General features: G+C 36.8%; 1 protein-coding gene across 1 annotated transcript in view; it reads left to right on the forward strand.

Moving 5' to 3' along the window:
- st3gal2 (ST3 beta-galactoside alpha-2,3-sialyltransferase 2) overlaps positions 1-19,035 on the forward strand; it is a 94,121-nt gene that overhangs the window by 18,355 nt on the left and 56,731 nt on the right. The gene's annotated exons all lie outside the window — the stretch shown is intronic.

The following is a 19,035-nucleotide window of genomic DNA, read 5'->3' on the forward strand; positions in this document are numbered from 1 at the left end:
ACTAAGCAGTTTGTGTGGGAATAAGTTAATCAAATACTTATTAATTTGCAGTTTTTCCAGGGTGTATATATGAACCTGTCAGGTCTTTCTATGTGTATGCAACACCTATTATATCCTCCATTTTGTTCCAAATGGGAACCTCCAATCACATCAGCTTACTGTCCATTCTGTCCGGATTATTACTTAAACATCCTCACCTGAGAGCTCAAACAGCCTCATATATCTTCCACCTCACTGATTATCAGATTTAAAGCTTTTAAAACCCCAGATTTCCATTTCACAAGCACTTGACATTGTTCAGGTGGCAGCTCGACAGTCACAATCATTACCGTTACCGTGAAATGAACAACAAAAAAAATGCTCCCGTCACCGATTTTTTCCATGCCTCCCTCTACAGTGTTTTCCAGTTAATGACGCGTAAAGAACAAGCTTCTGGCTCTGTTCCTCAAGTTTAGAAAAAGTGAAGTTCCTTTTCTTGCTGCCTGTCGCTGTGCTGTACGGAAACAGGAGTTCCCAGGGCTGCTGTCTGTCAAGTGTTCGCTTCATCTCATCCGTCTCCCAGAAACCCTCTCATCTCTTCGCCTCCTTCTCACCCTCTCATCTCTCCGTGGAGCGTGAAACAGCACCCAAGGGCGCCAGAAAAAGGGATCCCTCCTGCTCTCTTTTCAAGAAATGTAGGTCTGAGGCCACGGTCGGTCGACTCCCACCCCTGAAACCACAGAGGCTCCGCTCGGTACGAAACCCCCACCTGACACGGATTTAAGATGCGTTCAATTATTTTGCTGTGGTTGAGTAAGCGTGACATGAAAGCAGTTGTGATTTCAAGCATGTTTTATGAGACAGGTGAGATCAGTGTGTTTGCTGAAAAGTGCTTCAGCCAGGCTGCCTTTTCTGTAAAAGGCACTGTTTTGCAAATCAAGTATGAGTAGAAACCAAAACTGTGACAGCTGACTCAGATAACTGATGTGAGGATGACTTATTGTCATGGAAACGCTGAGAAAATCTCCGACGAACATTTAAATACATCTGAATATAAAGCTCCTTTTTAAACGTGGGATACATAACATTGCCGGATTTATAAATCTGTTAAAGTGATGCATCCTGTCACTCAGCTTTATTCAGACATACCCACAAAATTACGAATGGGATCAGACAGTGCATCAATTGGTGTATATATAATGTATAATAATACACTATGAAACAAAAGACTAATTCTAAACTAATAGCAGTTCATCAGATTATCCTACTAGGCAGGATAGTTTGATGAAGTAGCTCATAGCATAGTGAATTATGATTTCCCAAACAGTGAATATTCTGTCATTTTGTGAAGATAAATTCCCAACAGTAAAATGAAAATATTGCGACAGCTTTAATAGACCTCCAATTCTACTAATTTAATTGCAGCTTATAAACTGTGTCTCTCTGTGGCAAACCAACTGTCTGAGGTGAAGTAAAATCCTCAGTGCAACTTGAAATTATGTCCTGATCAATCCTGTCTCCATGTTGGGGATAATTCACAATTAGAAGTTACTGCTTGTGTGCTACATGCTTAAACTCTCATATGGATCCTGAGTTAGCTTTCACAGTTTTGGTTCTATTCATACTTGATTTGCAAAACAGTGTCTTTTAAGGTGCAGCAGTGAGATTTGGAGATTCATAGGTTAGAATATAAATATCATACGTTATGCAGACAACACAATGCTGATAGCGAACAGTGAAGAAAACTTGCAAACCATAATTAACACAGAGAGCCAAAAACTTGGTCTGTCTTAAGACAAAAAGAAAATATAAGTATTGCCAATTTCAAAGAAAAACATCATCCCAAACTGTAACATAGAATTAGACCAAGAAATACTGAAGCGGGTTCGTCATTACAATATCTCGGTTCATGGATGACATGAGATGGGAGGTGTGCAACAGACATAAGATGTAGAGTAGCAATGACAAGAACGGCATTTATGAAAATGAAAAAATATATGACAAATAAGGAAATAGCAATTAGCATCCGTATGAGGACTCTCAGCTGGTACATCCTACCAGTTTATGTCAAACAAAATCACTGCAGCAGCGATGTGGTTTTACAGACTCATGCTACATATAACTTACAGGGATAGAATAAGGACTGGATATGTTTTAAAATTACTAAACACAAATTGTACACTATTGGGGATTAGGAAACAGCAAGCAACATTTTTTGGACACATCATAAGGAAAGGGACAATGAAATATATTGTCACAACTGAAAAAAATTAATGGGAAGAGAGGACGAGGCAGACAGAGAATGAAAATGACAGATGGGCTGACATCATGGCTACACGTGGAACGGGCAAGAGTCACAATTCAGAGGGCAAAAGATCGGATTAGATAGAGAGAAATCATCGCCTACGCTGAATGGCATGGCACTTGATCGATTGATTGATAGTCTTTTAAGGGAAGGCAGCCTGGTTAAAGTACTTTCCCAGGTGTTATAAATCTGAAAAGCTGCAACAACAACACCAATCTCACCTGTTTCTGTTTACATAAAACATACTTAAAGCTCAACAAAAGGATGTTTGCTATACAGCTATGCTTTTATTTTGAAATAATGTCACTGGTGACTTGGCCCAGTTTGAAAGAGCGACAAAGTCTATTTTATGGCGTTGAAGGAGAGGATGGATGCCAGATTTTCACCCAGAAAATCAAGGTTCACATCCACTGATGGACAAGAGACCACCAGACTTCTTCTATTGCTTACTTTCGGTTCTGACTCGCCTTTTGATTAAGTTCATGCACCAAACTATGTGGTTTGATATCAGAAAGTACCACACTTTTACATATCCGATGCTCAGGTAAGGTTAGACACCAAAATATTACAGTTTGGATTAAAATACGACCCTTCTATTACACTACATTTTCTGGACAACCAGGGTGACTTGTCCATCCCTATGGAATGAATGAACTGTTGGATGGATATAATATAATAATAAAATAACAAAGATTTGTTGAACCTACTTGTGATATGTCACGAACATAATCCTGCAAAAGATTTCCCTCAAAATTGAATTGAGGATGCAGTTAATTTGTATAGGATATTGTTTAGACTGGGTTGTGCTGCTGCAGATATTTAATAAACTCAGAGGAAACACTCCTACAAGCAGCTGGAAGCAACAAACTATACTTCCTCTCCTTTTAACATTTTGTAGGAACCTGGCTTGTATATATACTTGTGATTCTCATTAATTTGACCTGTCACAGTCTCTGCCAACATTGCAATAAAGTTTAATTTTTACAGACATTTCAGTTTGTAATAGATGTGAAATTGCAGCTGAACAAGAAAGATGTTTTGTGACTTCACCCTACAAGCTGTCTTTTGCTCTCTGTGATGTCTTTGGATCAACATTAGTGCTGAAATGTAGAAAAAAAGATTTCCCACATCGCTTTACACAACTCTGAGTACGTCGCTTGTGCGTGCCTATGGCTTAATGTGACTGCATGCAGTGCTGTTTAGAAGTGATATGGAAATGCTGCTAGATCTGACTGAGCAAGATTGCTGTTGTGACTTTTGCAAAAAATAAAAAGCAGGACGCTTATTCAGACATGAAACAAACACACTCAGATGCGGTGAGATTAACAGAAAGGAGTGCATGTTTGAAAGGAGCTTAATGCAAACAAATCATTGTAAAGATGCAGTTATATAACAGGACTTAGAGCTTTCATGTATTAAACCCTTATTGTGTGCTAAGTACAAGCTACTGTCTTTGTTCCTAATTGTAAAAACAACTGTTAATAGAAATGTTGCGCCTGTTGGTTTTTCCTTTAAGCTGTTACAGAATTATGCCAGACATGTCTCTGTGTATATTACTGTACTTTGCTTGTTGTCAGGGCTTAAATTGCTATAAACTCTGTTCCATAGAGCAGGCAGGCCTTTGAAAACTATCCCATTATTCAGTCTGTGCACCCACACCGCAAATGACTGCTTCCCAGATTGATGTTGAAATACTTTCTCTGGCTGGCGGACACCACTGCTGCCTCACAGAGCTCATTCTCTGTAATTACCACTGTTAATCTAAAGCTTCTTTTCTCCTCTCGCATCTGTTTACTTTTGATTGAACTGATGCAGCAGTTTTCTTGTTTAAAGGCCACGACTTTTACTGTGTGTTTAGTATAAAGCTGATTAATGACTCGCTAAGGCTCATCCATGTCGCTGGAATGTAAAATCTCTTTAAATTGAAAAGATGCCATAACAAATGTGCACAATTTCACGGTTGTTTGCGCAGGATTCGCCGCGTTGTCTACTTAATAGACGCAATTATACACATAGTTTTTGGTATGTGGGTGGTGTATATGCATTGTGATAAATCTGACACAAACAACAGATGTGCTGCTTACGCAAGTTTATCTTGGCTTTATAGCGGAGTGACAGGAATTACTGAGGCCCAATTTAATGCTAAGAAAAATGTTTTATAGTGTACTTATTCTACATGGAGGAACAGATGGGCCACAGATTAAAGTGCCTCTCTGGTTCTTGATTAAACCACTAGAAACTCATCTCTGTGTTCCAAAGTTACATAGTTAGGAGTTTCTTGTATTTAAATAATCCCTTTCTGCCTTAAAATGCACTAAAAAAAAAAACGAGATTTGTTGATTCAACTTGTATGAATTGGTAACATACAGTTGAATTAAGTTTGTCCAAATTGAGTTAACAAGTGACATTATTGCCTTTGCTTTGGATTTTTCTCAAAAGAACAGTTTGCATTGCTGTAATTTAGTTGTAAGGAAAATCAGCTTGAGGTTTTCCAGCCTAAATATTTGCTTTACCCAAATTTAAACTGTAAGCCTGATTTTCTCTTCAGATTTATTGTTTATTTTTTTTACTTCATTCTGCAATGAAATTGAAATTAAATGGTGGTTGAGTTGCAGCAGAAAAATTAAAGAAATGTGGACATAATGACATAAATGCAATGCAAAAGAAGTAGTAAACCTAATTTTCGCACTTTTGCCAACATTGGAAAAACAATTTAAAGGGACAAAGTGTAACTTCAAGTTGATAGAATCTGCAAAAGTAAATGGTCACAACCAAAGCAAAAAGGAGATTTTTTTTACAGTGTGGCTTAGATGTAACTGCACACCTCCTTCATCCATTTGCTGCAGCTCAAGTACACCAGCTCACCTACGACTCTGTCCAAACACACTGTAAAACTACCAAGTTGCAATATTGGATTACTTCACCCATACATTTGAAAAGGTTACTGAAAAGGATAAATCATTAAGAAATGGTTTTTAAAAATGTCTTAAAAAACTTACTGACCATGCAAGAAATAGGCTATGTAGTTGAGGCCACCAAGATATCTATGAATCCCCTGAAAGACATACAAGCAAGTATTCACTACCATGCCAGACATGTTCAAACTAGAAACAAATTCTGAAGAACGATAATCATACAGAAAACCCCACTCTGCAAGCTGACAGGTTCTTTAAAGTTTGTTACTTATTAAACCCCAAACATCTCGATCCATGTTTCTGAAAGTCATCAGTACGCTGCAGTTTCAATGACAAAATGTTCAGCCATGGCATTGATTTCTTTTTTCGCTCATGATATGTCACCCAGCATATAAAAAACGCCATATGGACTGTTAATACCGAACTTCATTTTTGCCAGAGGGAGCCTTTAAAATGAAAGGATGTCACTATTTCATGGTTGTTTGCACAGGATTGGCCATGTTGTCTCCCTAGCAGACATTACTATGCACACAGTCTTTGGTATGTGGGTGGTGTATGTGCATTGTGATAAACGTGGCACAAACAACAGATGTGCCGCTTACTCAAGTTTATCTTGTTGTTGTAGCAGAGTGACAAGAATTACTGAGGCCTCCCACTTAAGTGCCAGACAAACCATTTCATGGTGTACTTATACTCCATGGAGGTACAGGCGGGTGACAAATTAAAGGAAAAACCAACATAAAGTATCTCAGTAAGGTGTTGGGGCCACCATGTGCCACCAGTGCACGTTGACATTGATTCTACAGATCTCTGAACACTATCGGAGATCTGGAACACCATTTTTGCAAAAGATATTACCTCATTTGGTGTTTTGATGATGGTGTTGGACAATGATGTTTCACATGTAAGTCCAAAAGCTCCCATAGGTGTCCAATTGTGTTGAGAACTGGTGACTGTGAAGGCTTTAGCACATGAGTCACACCATTTTTAGCAAACTATAGATGGGGACATTCAAACAGATATGACTCCCAAAGAAATGTTTCATGAGTCAGAACAGCTTTGTATTGCTTTGTGGTGGCCATTGTCTCTAAAAGGACAAATTCCCCACACAGCATACCAGAGCCACTAGATCCTGTTATTGTAGGGTTTTTTTTTTCTATAACTTGTCATCTACATATTACATAGAGAACTGAACAATGCATTTCCAACCTACTATAGTAACCGTACACCAGAAACACTTGAATAGATGTGACGTCATTTACATGTTCCCTCAGGGAGACGTACCTGAAAAGAAGCAGCTTTACCCGAACCTAGTTTTGCTTTACAAAGTTCACTCACTCTGTTTCCTATACCATCTGCATTACTCTCACCTCTATTTCCACCTTTTTTTTACCCTTTTCATCACAAATTTCACTGCATACAAATCGCAAATCAATTGTTTTTGTTTGGACTTAAGAAGACGTAGGGGAAAACTGAGATTTCTGGGTTGGTATTAGGCAGCGTTGTGTATTTATTCAGTCATAAGGTTTAAAATTGGGTTTGCAGTAAGGCTGAACGATTTGGGGACGAATATCTAATTGCAATTTTTCCGGCAGATATTGCTATTGAGATTGGATTTTTATTTATTTATTTTGGTTTTAAAGCAAACTGTGTGACACATTTGAAAGAGCATTACCACCTGAGATACTCTACATTTTTAAAGCTCCTATTGGTGCCAACCACAGGGGGGAAAAAAAATCTGCCTTTTAGGGTGAAAAATACAGGCTTTATGGTTGGTAGAATATCAAAATAGACCGAAACATGGACATTTTTTGACCAAATTTACACCATCTTATATCTGGTTTTTATTATTCTATTAAAGCAGGGCTGTAGCATTGAAGACCAGATGTACATATCAGTGAGCCTGCAAAACTTCAGGACTGTAGCTGCATTATTTCTCAAGTTATGGCACTTTAGACATTGATACATGGATTGGCGCTAAGAAAATTATGGAAAAATGGACATGACCTCCTTCTTTAAGAATTTGTAACTCAAAAAGTGATCTTACCTGTAACCCCAGATTTTACACACATTTTACTTAATAACATACGTATGCACAGGAAAAAAATCAAGCAAATATAAGGTGTAGTTTTTTTGTAAATTTGGTGAATTTAGATGGAATGAACCATACATCCTAAATTGCAGCATTCGTGATTTACATTGTTTCAAACAGCAATCTTGATCCAAACTCATTTTTCAGGCCTCGTATGGAGACAGACCTGCAACAGAATATCTGAGCTTCAAACTGGGGCCATGGAGTGTGAAAGACCTGGGAGTAGACCAGGCAATAATGTCAGTGTTGAGTTGCATTGTGGGAACTGCCGCTTGTTTTGGAGCTCGACCCAAATGTGGATGTGCTGCGCTCAGATTTATCAATTCTGGCTAAAGTTTAGCAATAAATTAGCAGAATGTCCCTTTTAAAGTGCAGCATATTTGCATTAAAGTGCAACATTTTATGAGGTTTTAATCTCCAATCGCCACCATGTGATCTGCTGCGTTCTTGACTTGGATGAAACACTAACAGAGGGTACTGACACCATTATCAAGTGTGTCACACTTATGATGAAATGAGAAGTTTACTGTGCTGAAGTTTTGATGAATGCAGCTCTAAACCATTCGGTCTGAAATCTTGTCCCCGGATGTGTGATCTTTGCTTTCCTTTGGCTTCATACTGTAAATATAGTCTGCAGTCCACGAAGTAATGCGTCAATAAACGGAGGACGGATGAGAGGACTTCTTGCCATCTGTGTACATGGCAGATAAGAGACGGGGAGGCTCGTAACACTGACATTGTTTATAGACTTGAGTGACTTATGTTATCAGTCGGAGGGCATATAGCGCCCTGACAGCCCCGGGGGGTCGGAGGCGGCTTTACTCACATAGTTTGCATCAAGAGGCTGAATTCCAAAGCAGTGTCATCCCTGCCTGCCTGCCTGGGTTTGGATGGATCGTCTCTGCAGCAGCAGCAGCAGCTGGCACTGGGCCTCAGGACGGAGGACTATCCTCCTCGCCGTCCCTTTATTATTCCTCTCGCCTCTCTCAGGACTGAAGACTAATGGAAAGAAAAGGGAAGGGAGGGGAGTGCACGGAGGAGAAGCCCCGAGACACTGGCAGGGAGACGAGAGGGAAAAGAGATGCATTGTATTGAAATGTGTTTCTAATTTCCTACCTATTTGCATAATTGAGGCAGCAGAACATTAGAAACACCTCTGAGTTCATTTGGTGCAAAATCAACACATTCAAAGCTGTGATTTATGCATATTTTCTACATTTAAAAACTCTGCTACGTCAATTTGTCAACACGTAGAAGAGTCTGTGCAATATAGATAAAATCTGGGCAGTGTTAGTCCTTCTCTGTCAGTGTTTCTACTCATGAAATAATTTGTGCAATACCAGTTTGTGTACACGTACAAAAATCTGTGCAATATACATACAGTTTGTGCAATATTAGTACTTCTGTATCACTATTTCTATGTGCAGTATTATTATTTCCAAATCCAGAGGAATTTGGACAATCTGGACTAGTACTTATGTTTATATTTTTGGTTTATTTTTATTTTTCTACTGATATTTCTTAAATGTTTCCCCTTTGCTGCTACAACAATGCAAATTTCATCCTTGTGGGATTTAAAAAAAGCTTATTTAATGCGATGAAGTTTAGTATAACAATAATTATAACCTCCAAACTTAATTAACATGACATTGACAAAAAAAAAAAAAAAAAAACTGAACAAAATAGGCCCAATAAAAGTATTTAATTGCTTCAGGTTATACAGGTGTACTTAATAACTTGGTCACGGCGTGTATTTTCAAACACTACATCTTCACTTTTAATATCACAAGAGAAAAGTCTTTGAAGACGAGCACCACAAACGTCTCCACCTGAGGAAAAACAACCTCCCCATTAGCCGGTTCAGACGAATTAGGGGAATTTGCACGAAACAAATCGATTCTGAAAAACAAGCAGACGAAGTAGAATATAGATCCAAGGGAAGAGGGTACAAAGAAAATTAGATAAAAGCTGCTCCAGTCAGGTTCAGCACCGTATTACTGGAAGAGTGCCGTCTTAAAAAAACTGTAAAACTCCCATGTACAATTTAGAATATGCAGCTCTTGGGAAAGATATTGAGAAAATTATACACCCACCTAACCTTATGTGTTTTCCTCTAATCTAATCAGCATCTAATGCATTCAGGTGAAACTACAGAACATTCTATCGAACAGTTTTCTTGCTACGACTGATTCGGTGTAATTGCTCACCTTGGTTTAGTTGAAAATCAGCATCATTTCTGGCACATTTTGGTTTTAATTCAAATGAAAAAAGATACCAATGACTTGAAAGAGTAGATTTGTTGGTTTTCCAGATAAAAGGTGGCATTTAAAGGCACTAATTCCACTAATGGAGAAATAAAACTGAATAGAAAAAGACAATTAATTATGTTAACCAAATCATTTGTTTCACAATTAATCATTAATTAAACATTCACAAAGGTGACAGCAGTATACAGCCACACTAACAATAATGAGACATCTAAATTCATTTTTCAGTCCATTATATAGGATTACATATTATATACGATAGGATTTAATTGCATAGTTTCAATCTCACTAATTAGGACAATAATGCGCTTTTCAAAATATTTTCCTGCTCACCTGTTAAAAGTGATCCAAGTCTGAGAATTTACATTTACTTGATCAATGCGTTATATACTACACTGCAAAAAATAATTGAAGGAACCTATTCTGATCAATTGAATGCTTGATTGTGAAATAAAAAATCTTATTTATTAATTTAAAGAAACATTTTAGGTTACAAACATCATTTTGCTGGGTTGGTTTGACATAATAATGTTGCATCAACTTAATATTATGCATAATCTCAACTCAATTTCTGTGTTAAATTAAAACTAAATTCAAGATGATGTAACTTCATGAAATTTGCTTGATAATTTCCCACAATTCAGACTAGTGATTAACATACTTTTGATTGTAGATGATAAGGTAATTCCCCTAATTCAATGTAGTTTGTTGGCTGAACAGAATTTCTTTAATTCTAAAAGATTAATGCAAGCTTCTGCGTTATTTTATCAGTTGAGACTGATGATTATTTTAAAAAATGTTAAGCGTCTGGTCAATTAGTCCTAAAAGCCTGTTTAGGTAATAGCAACCATTTCTGCTTCTTTTCAAGGTTCAGATTATTCACTATACTGACTATAACAATAAAATTTATTTCTAAAGTGAACTCAAAAACTAGAATAAAAATGGAAAAGTGGCAAATAAAACATGATAAAGCAACAATAAAACCATTTAAAAGACAATAAATCAGCATAAGAGGCGATGGAACATTAGAAAACACATAAGAAGATGTTCTACAGATGCATGTCTGGGTTACTAAAAGCTTTCTGACAGGAACTGAGTTGTTCTGACTGATAGAAGAGAATCACTGCACCAAGTTAAATGAACTGCAAAAACAAGAATTACTGATGCTCAATTTAATGCAAAGCAAAATCTTTTCTAGTGTACCTGTATGACATAGAGACACAGATGGATGACAAATTTAAAAAGTGCCTCTCAGGGAAATGATTAAAGCCCTAAAAACTCATTGCTTTGCTTTGAAGTTACATATTTAGATGGTTTTCGCATGAAAATAATCTGTTTCTGCCTTAAAATGCACTGAAGAAAGAACTGTAGCATCAACTACAATGAATTTTTTTCATTGCTAACATACAGTTGAATTAAATTGATCCAAATAAAGTAATATTAAAGTTACTGGTTTAGGATAAATGTGCAGGAATCATTTGATTACTCTCAAATGGGCATTGCTGCAACTTAATTTTAAGGAAAGTCAACTTGAAGTGTCCAAGTTTATCAATTTAAACATTCAGTTTAACAAAATGTAAAATATACAACACGATTTTGTTATTAGATTTTCAGTTCTTTCCTTTTTTTTCTTTCTGTAATCCTACTGGGAGAAAACAGTGGTTGAGTTGCAGCAGAAACATTTGAAGTAGTAAACTTACTTTTCGCACTTTCATTGAAATCAGAAAAGCAGTTTAAAGGGACAAAGTGTAGTTTAAAGTTGATAGAATCCACAAAAATAAACTGCATTCATCAAAACAGAAAAATAAGTGAGATTTCTTTCTTTCTTTCTTTTTAAGGTATAAATGTGTTTGTTCCAGAGTGTTGGAGCTAAAACAGTAAAATCATGAACTCCCTTGAAGTTTTAACAGCATTTGATCTTCTGATGTGAAAGGTCTCGGTGCAGAATGCGGTGCTAAAAGTTCTGAGGTGTATAGTTCAGGCAGACCATTTAGAGGTTTAAAAGTAATCAGAGTCTTAAATTGAATTCTGTATAGCGAACAGGGAGCCGCTGTAATTCAGCTACAACTATAGCAGTTTTGAATCAACTGTTAATGTGCAGTCGCTGCAGCGTTCAGGCAGGTGAATAATGAGCTGCAGTAGTCCAGGTGAAAGGAAATAAAGACGTGGATGAGCTGTTCTTTCAAATTTAAAGATGGCAGGAATTAACTGGAGTCTTACTGTGCAGATTGAAGTTGGGGCTGTGCTTAATGTTGATTTTTAGGGTGGGAGGTGATACTTTTACAAATATGATGAGGATCAATAACCAGGACTTTAGTCTGACCTGTTTTCAGCTGTAGGAAATTGTAGAAGCCATTCAGTAATGACAGTAATAATAGTAGTAATGGCAGCAAAGCAGTAATGCAGAGAATCCAGATCTCGATTTTTCAAGGCTAAATGAGGCTAAAAAAGACAGATATTTTGTGTCAAAGTTACATTTGTTGTGTTATTTTTTGCAAATATAAATGGTATAAGTGCTCCTCCCATTTTCTAAAAAGAGTTCCTCATCTTTTTCATTGGAAATGTTAATGTCCCAAATCAGAATCAGAAATACTTTATTGATTCCTGAAGGTAAACTGCTCATAATTACAGCTGCTCCCATTAAAAATCTTAGAAATTTAAGCAGTAGAAAAAAAATATAGCTAAACATATACTACCATTAAAAAGTTTGGGGTCACTTAGAAGTCTCTGAAAGAAAAGATTTTTTTCAATGAAGATAACATCAAATGAATGAGAAATCCAGTGTAGACATTGTTAATGTGGTAAATGACTATTCTAGCTGGAAACAGCTGATTTTTAATGGAATATCTCCATAGGGGTACAGAGGAACATTTCCAGCAACCATCACTCCTGTGTTCTAATGCTACATTGTGTTAGCTAATGATGTTGAAAGGCTAACTGATGATTAGAAAACCCTTGTGCAGTTATGTTAGCACATGGAGAAAAGTGTGAAACATGAAATTGTCTGGGTGACACCACAATGCCAATGTAAGTAGAAAAAGACGTACTAAAAATACAAACATAAGTAGAAAAAACTTTAAAATGTGCATTGTTCTAAGATAAATAAAAATGTAAGTAATAGAGTTATATTTGTGTTGTTGCACAGAGACGTAGTTATTGCACAATATTTAGTGAAGTTATTGAGTCGTGTAATATAATCAACTGGGATTTTACACCTTGAATTATCGTTTCTGTTAAGTGAACAATGAGTCTTTAGCAGGATAAAAGCTGAGAGCAGGTCAGTTTGAAAGGAAAAGCATCGCTCAGGCTTGTCCTAAAATGCATATCGCCCACCTTAATGCAAATTATAGAGAGAAATACAGCACAGAGTGAAGATTAAAAAGCAGAAAAAGGAATTTGGATGATAGGATGTTAAATAAAAAAAGAAGTGACGCGGGGTGACAAAATACCAGATATAACAGGAGAGTGTTGGACTATGTGAGTGGTGTAACAATGAATAGTGATCCCAAGAAACTGGTGATGGATGTGAAAGTGAGCAGAAAGAGGTGCATTAATTCATCCTGGAACTGAAAGAGGAGAAAAGTTTTAAAAAAGAGGCGAGGAAAGTCTAGCTTTTAATGTGTGTTCCCTACAGGAACCCACTTTATGGAAATAGCCCATTTTAAACTCCTGTGGTGAAGGAGAATTTCCATACAATGCATATGAAAAGTGCTTTTTTTTTTTTTTTTTTTTTTTTTAGTACAGGATTTTATGTCAAGTCGATTCTCCAGAGAGAAGTACAATAGAAATAGAGAGATTATGGGGAGTAGTAGGAAACAATGATAAAAGATGGATGAAGAAGAAGAACAGTTGGAGGAGGGAAACTCAAGTCGGGAGATGAAAGCAGGAGGAAAAAGGTGATTGTTTTTGGTGATGGCCCGCTTCAGCACTACCTTTATTCAGCTGTCAGCGAGGAATTATTATAAGTGCTGTTTAAGTGTGCCCATTTTTTCCAGTGACTGCACAAATGCGATGCTATCCCGTTCAGATACAGGCTGTAATGACTCATAAATCCAAAAAAAGTAAGTCGAGTGAACAACTGAGGAGAGTCCTTTGACTTGAGAGTAATGACTCGGCAGTCAAGTGTTATATATCTGCGCTATCAGATGGAAGACGGTAAAAAAGTGCTGGGCGGAGGCAGGAAAATGAACTCAGGGACAAATACTGAGGGGAGTGAGCACGAGGAGAGGCAGGCAGACAAATGACAGTAACATGGGAACTTTTAGCACACACTGAAGGATAATTATTGATTGTTACAAGAGGAGGCGAACAATGGAATAAGTTCGGCAGAGGTGGATGTGAGAGATAAGTAGAGATGCTGCTCCAAGAACATTTTTAGTGTTGTTGTTTTTTTGATGCCACCCCTGACATTTCGCTGATTTTTCATTTCTTTGCATTAAAACTTCACGTTTATACACTGCCATTACCAGAGAGAGGTTTATCAAGTCTAGAAGTTGCATATTTACTGTTTTTCTTTTACCAGCAAAACAGGATCAATCAGCTGAATATCATGAAATGTCAAGTGAATAACATGTTTTGCACTTGGTGTGTCATTGCACGCCATGTAGGAGCAATAACCTTAACCCTAATCCTTACCATGTTGCATGCTCATTTAATGCCGTAAAATTACATGTAAAGAGCTTAGAACGTGTAGACATGACACAAAAAGTATGCCTCAAGTGGTTTGCCATTCATATGCATTCCCATGATACCTCATTAAGTCATTCTTTTTGGTTTAAAGGTTCCATATTGTGCCTTTTTTCAGCAAATTAATGCAATTCTCACATGTCCCCATGGGGTTTCTTTCAGTTTTCAGCTCATTAATACTGAAAAGATGCTTCGCTTCGCCACACCTCTGGTTTTAGGGATGTTCCAAATGGGATGTTTTGCTTTGAAAACCAATGAGATGCAGCTGCTCGAGCCTCCCTGCAGGAAGAAAACCCTCTCTGTGTCACAACAGTTGTGTCAGTCACAGTTTAAGCTAGATTACTATTGGTTAGTTGGGTGTGAGGTAGCACTTGGGTCGAATTTTGACTGGTTTGTAAAGCTCGAGAACAATCTGCTTTTGTGGGAGTTCTTGAGGAATGGCAGAAATAATTGTCTTCAACAGCTTTTATTTTACACCTGCAAGATTATAACAACCGCAAAACACAATAAAAATCCATTTTTACCATATGAGACCTTCAAAGCATATAGTATATAAATGTGGACATTGGAGCCTTAAGTTTGGCATTTGGCCATCGCCATGTTAACCATTTGAAATCAGATATAAACCAAACCAAGGACACTACATGCAGTGACACAGTAGCAACCTGCCAATCACAAGCTAGCTCCGCCCTACAATCTACCCTACTTAATCGTCTTTTTTTATTTTAAATGGGACCAAAATTAAGAAAACAAGCATCGTCAGGTCTTGAAACTAGTGATTGAGACTATAAATTTGTTAGGAAAAAGTTACCTGAGGCAACAAATCAAGTGAGAAGTAGGCTTGTTTTCTCTTAGACTTCAATGCAATCAAGCTTCTTTTTGCGACCAGAGCAGTCGCCCCTGCTGGATGTTAGAGAGAATGCAGGGGTAAGGCAGTTTGGCGTTGGCTTCACTTTTCAGAACCAAAGGCTACATCTACATCTATCTTTGATATACAGCTGTAATTTTGTGGAACTTTAACCTTTGATACAATTTAAATGGGTGACTTATATAGAAGTTCACATCCTGTATGTTTGTCATGAGTGAGTAAATTAGCTTTAGAGACCAAAACTGTTTCTTGTACTAAGCTGTAAATATGTTTATTTCTGCTGTAAAGTTGGCAATTTTGAAATGGGAGGTTATGGGGATTGACCCAGTTTTGGAGCGCCAAGTGGCCGTTTGAGAAACTGCAGTTTTTGGTACTTCCATATTGTCCTGAATGTTCAGCTCCAGAGGTTTCCACTTGATTTAAAGGTACTTTATGGGGTTCTTTAACCATTGGTGGCTCTATGGAGCAGTGCTTTTTGTGTGATGGTTCCCATTTAATTTGTAATGTGCAAGTGTAGCAGCAGAAGCATGTGGCTTAAGTGGCACACACCATTCTCCAGTTTACGTTTTTTAATTAAATTTGCCTGATTTCTCACTGTAATCCTGTTGGACGTCTGGTGCTTACTGTAGCGTAGATTTTAGGCTTCCTCTTTTCTGTCATTAATTTATTTTGGCTTTACTGCTGTTAGTAATAAGCATTGATTCAAAGTCTAAATTTGACTACACTAGTCTGGCTTCAGGCAAAATCACTGTATAAACCAGGCACTTGTTGGAATATATATGCATGTTTAAACCTGTTTACGCCTACTAATCCCTGCAGTGCCTCTCCCCTGAAATTATACTGTAAAAGCAATGCATTATGCGTGAAATAACAAAACAAGGAATTGCAAGAATAAAGTGCTTGCATGTAATTTCCTAATGGTTTATACACAGTGCCTGCTGCATAGGACTGACACTCAGTATAATTGTGTTTATATGCCATTTATGTAAATATACCCTCTGAACCCCCAAAACCTAGGTCTTGAAAAACATATTATTCTAACAGAATCACCAAGATCATACCATATACCAGAACCAGAAACTGTAAAAGAAGAAAAAATGGTCAGGTTTTCAACTTTCTGACGGTCCTTGAACATACCATATGTTACATACAGTTCTGTCTGGAAAAATAACCAAAATTTAAGTTGTAAATTGCAATATTTCTGTAAAATATTATTACATTATTCTACATGTCTCATTCAAGAGTTCATCACAAAAACATCCTGTAGTTGTAAAAATGTAAAAAAAAAAAAAAAAAGAAAAAAACTGAGTACAATAGCCTATCTATAGAATGTAGAGCCAGTATTTTTTCCAGTATAGTTAACATCTTATGATTCACACCTGTATAACTGTGCCCAACTGCATTAAAGACATGAATCAGTTATTTATACTTCTAGCCATGGTTGTGCTGTTTCCATTGAGGTGCATGACTTTATATTGCAATAAACAAATTGAGCCCACAGTGAGTAAAAATGCCCCGTAACCATTTGGAGCTCAGAGGGTTAATTTGCTGCTTTCTTTTGCTATCATTTGTTAGAATTACTTTCCGCTGCATGAAGTGTTATTTTGTTGTGTTTCTGTAATTATGCGGCTCCCAGTTTTGGGGCTTAATTAATCGATTAATAAATGCACAGATACCAAACACACAAATATAAAGTTAGCCATCACTACCTGTTGTCAGCACTTTAAATGAAGTTTAATTCAACTTGCAAAGCTTTCATTCACTGCAGCCTCAACCCAGCTTCAAAATTCATTGTTATATTTGAATTTTCATTAGCTATTAGCATACAACATGCCGCATAGGCTATTAATATAAATAACAAATAGAGTTGGTAATACACTTATATAAGAGAACTGATGCAAGCAAAGTGTGTCAGTGTTTTCAATCCTATTTAGAAATGCTCTATTAGCTCTGTTGATTTTTTTGTTTTTTTTGCTCCTCACTCATTATTTTATTAAGACGTGTAGCTCAGCTGGATGCATATAATAGAAACCGATGAGCTGCAGAACAAGGACGGAGACCATCATTAGTTTGGTTCTTATTAAGTTAGTCTGTTGTTGCCTCCGATGAGGCAAAGCAAATGATGCCTTCATTCATAACTCTCCAATAACAAATCATTTCAGATTATTGCTTCACTTTGTAAACCATAAATACTTTATTATATTGCTTACTCTAATTAGCGTCTCAGCTAATTAATGCATGTTGGTGCAGTTGCAAAGAAAGGCTCCTTTAATTACTTACACTTAATAATATTAGAGGAGTTTTACAGGACACACACACACACACACACAAAAAAACCCTATTGCTGGTTTAGTCAGTCATGTTGCAGAAGATGAGGTTCGGCAGAAAGAATGTGGGTTTGGCAGCGTCTGATCCCAGCTGTGGTGTGGGAGCTTCAGCCAGAGAAACTCCAGGTTTTGCAGCAATTTTGGCCATGTGAGCTAAAAAGAAAAAAAGGCCTGAAGCTTCACATTTGTACTTCAAAAACAAACATCTGTACGTGCAAACGAAGCGATGACCCCACGATGATAACTGCTTTTTACAGTGCGACCACTGTCATGACCTCAAGGTGTAATTTGTGTGTTGGGTAAATGGGACACGGCCTCCCATGAATTATCTGCTCGTCTGCATCAGGCATGATTGTGACCTAAATTAAAGCTTAGTGAGTTAATGGTTCCGGTTTTTCAGTGTTTTTGAGCTTTTGTGTGTGTGTGTGTGTGTGTGTGTGTGTGTGTGTGTGTGTGTGTGTGTTGCTCATGTTGTGGGGACATAAATCTCTTTACACACTCCCATTAGCTGTGTTTCCATATAATTGTCAAGAGGATTTGAAGTGAACTTTTTCAAATGCCACAAAAAAATACATTAAAAATGAATTAGGTTTGTTCCCATTAACTGCTCTGGAGCCAATAAAGTCGGCTGCGTAGGTTTGTCAGAAGATGGACAGGGAAATGGACAGAATTCTTCAAGAATTGTTTTCAATCAGACAAGTTTTATTTGTTCTTTAATGCCAGCTGGTGTTGGCCATGTTTTATACTGTCTAGATATAAAAATATGGGTTTTCATCACCCATAATGTGCAGGTCCAAACCAACTCAAGTGAGCATAAACACTTTTTTGTTAAAGTTTTTATCAACTTTTGCCATTTCCGTTCACTTTTTCTAATGTAAAACTTCAAAATGCAAATGAAAATCCAAACACCTAAAATCCCTTTTTCTAGCAAATCCCCAAAACATAGATTATTAAGATTCATGTTGAAGTCCCGGTTTAAGTTTGAGATGGAAATACGATTATGCATGTTTATTAAATGGTTTTAGGCAAACAGCCACTAGTTAATCTATATAATCTATATTTCTGTGCATTACTTTATTTATGCAATCGATGAGAAAAAACCTTAAAGCAAAGTAGGCTCTATCTATGCTACAGGACATGATAAAATTGGCAACACTGTAAAAAGTGTATGCTTTTATACATTTTTAAACACACTTTTTAAAAAAAGAGAATTTAATTTTACAGATTTTCCCTATTTCTGTAAATTACACATAACAACTAATAAAATCACAGAAAAAGTGTACCTATACATCTTAACCCTAATAAAACAGGCGAAAGCTGTAAATAAAGTCCACAGAAAGCTACTGTATTTTTACAAATGGTTATTTGTTCTTTTACAATGGTAGATCGCTATATATCTATGTATCTATATCTATCTATCTATCTATCTATCTATCTATCTATCTATCTATCTATCTATCTATCTATCTATCTATCTATCTATCTATCTATCTATCTATATATATATTTTTTTTTTTCACTGCAATTAGATCATCAAAAATGTCATTTTACAGATATTTGCTGTTAGTTGAAAGAAAATTATGTCTGTGAAGGACT

Source organism: Amphiprion ocellaris, chromosome 3, assembly GCF_022539595.1.
Source record: "Amphiprion ocellaris isolate individual 3 ecotype Okinawa chromosome 3, ASM2253959v1, whole genome shotgun sequence".
In the NCBI taxonomy this organism is placed as follows: domain Eukaryota; kingdom Metazoa; phylum Chordata; class Actinopteri; family Pomacentridae; genus Amphiprion; species Amphiprion ocellaris.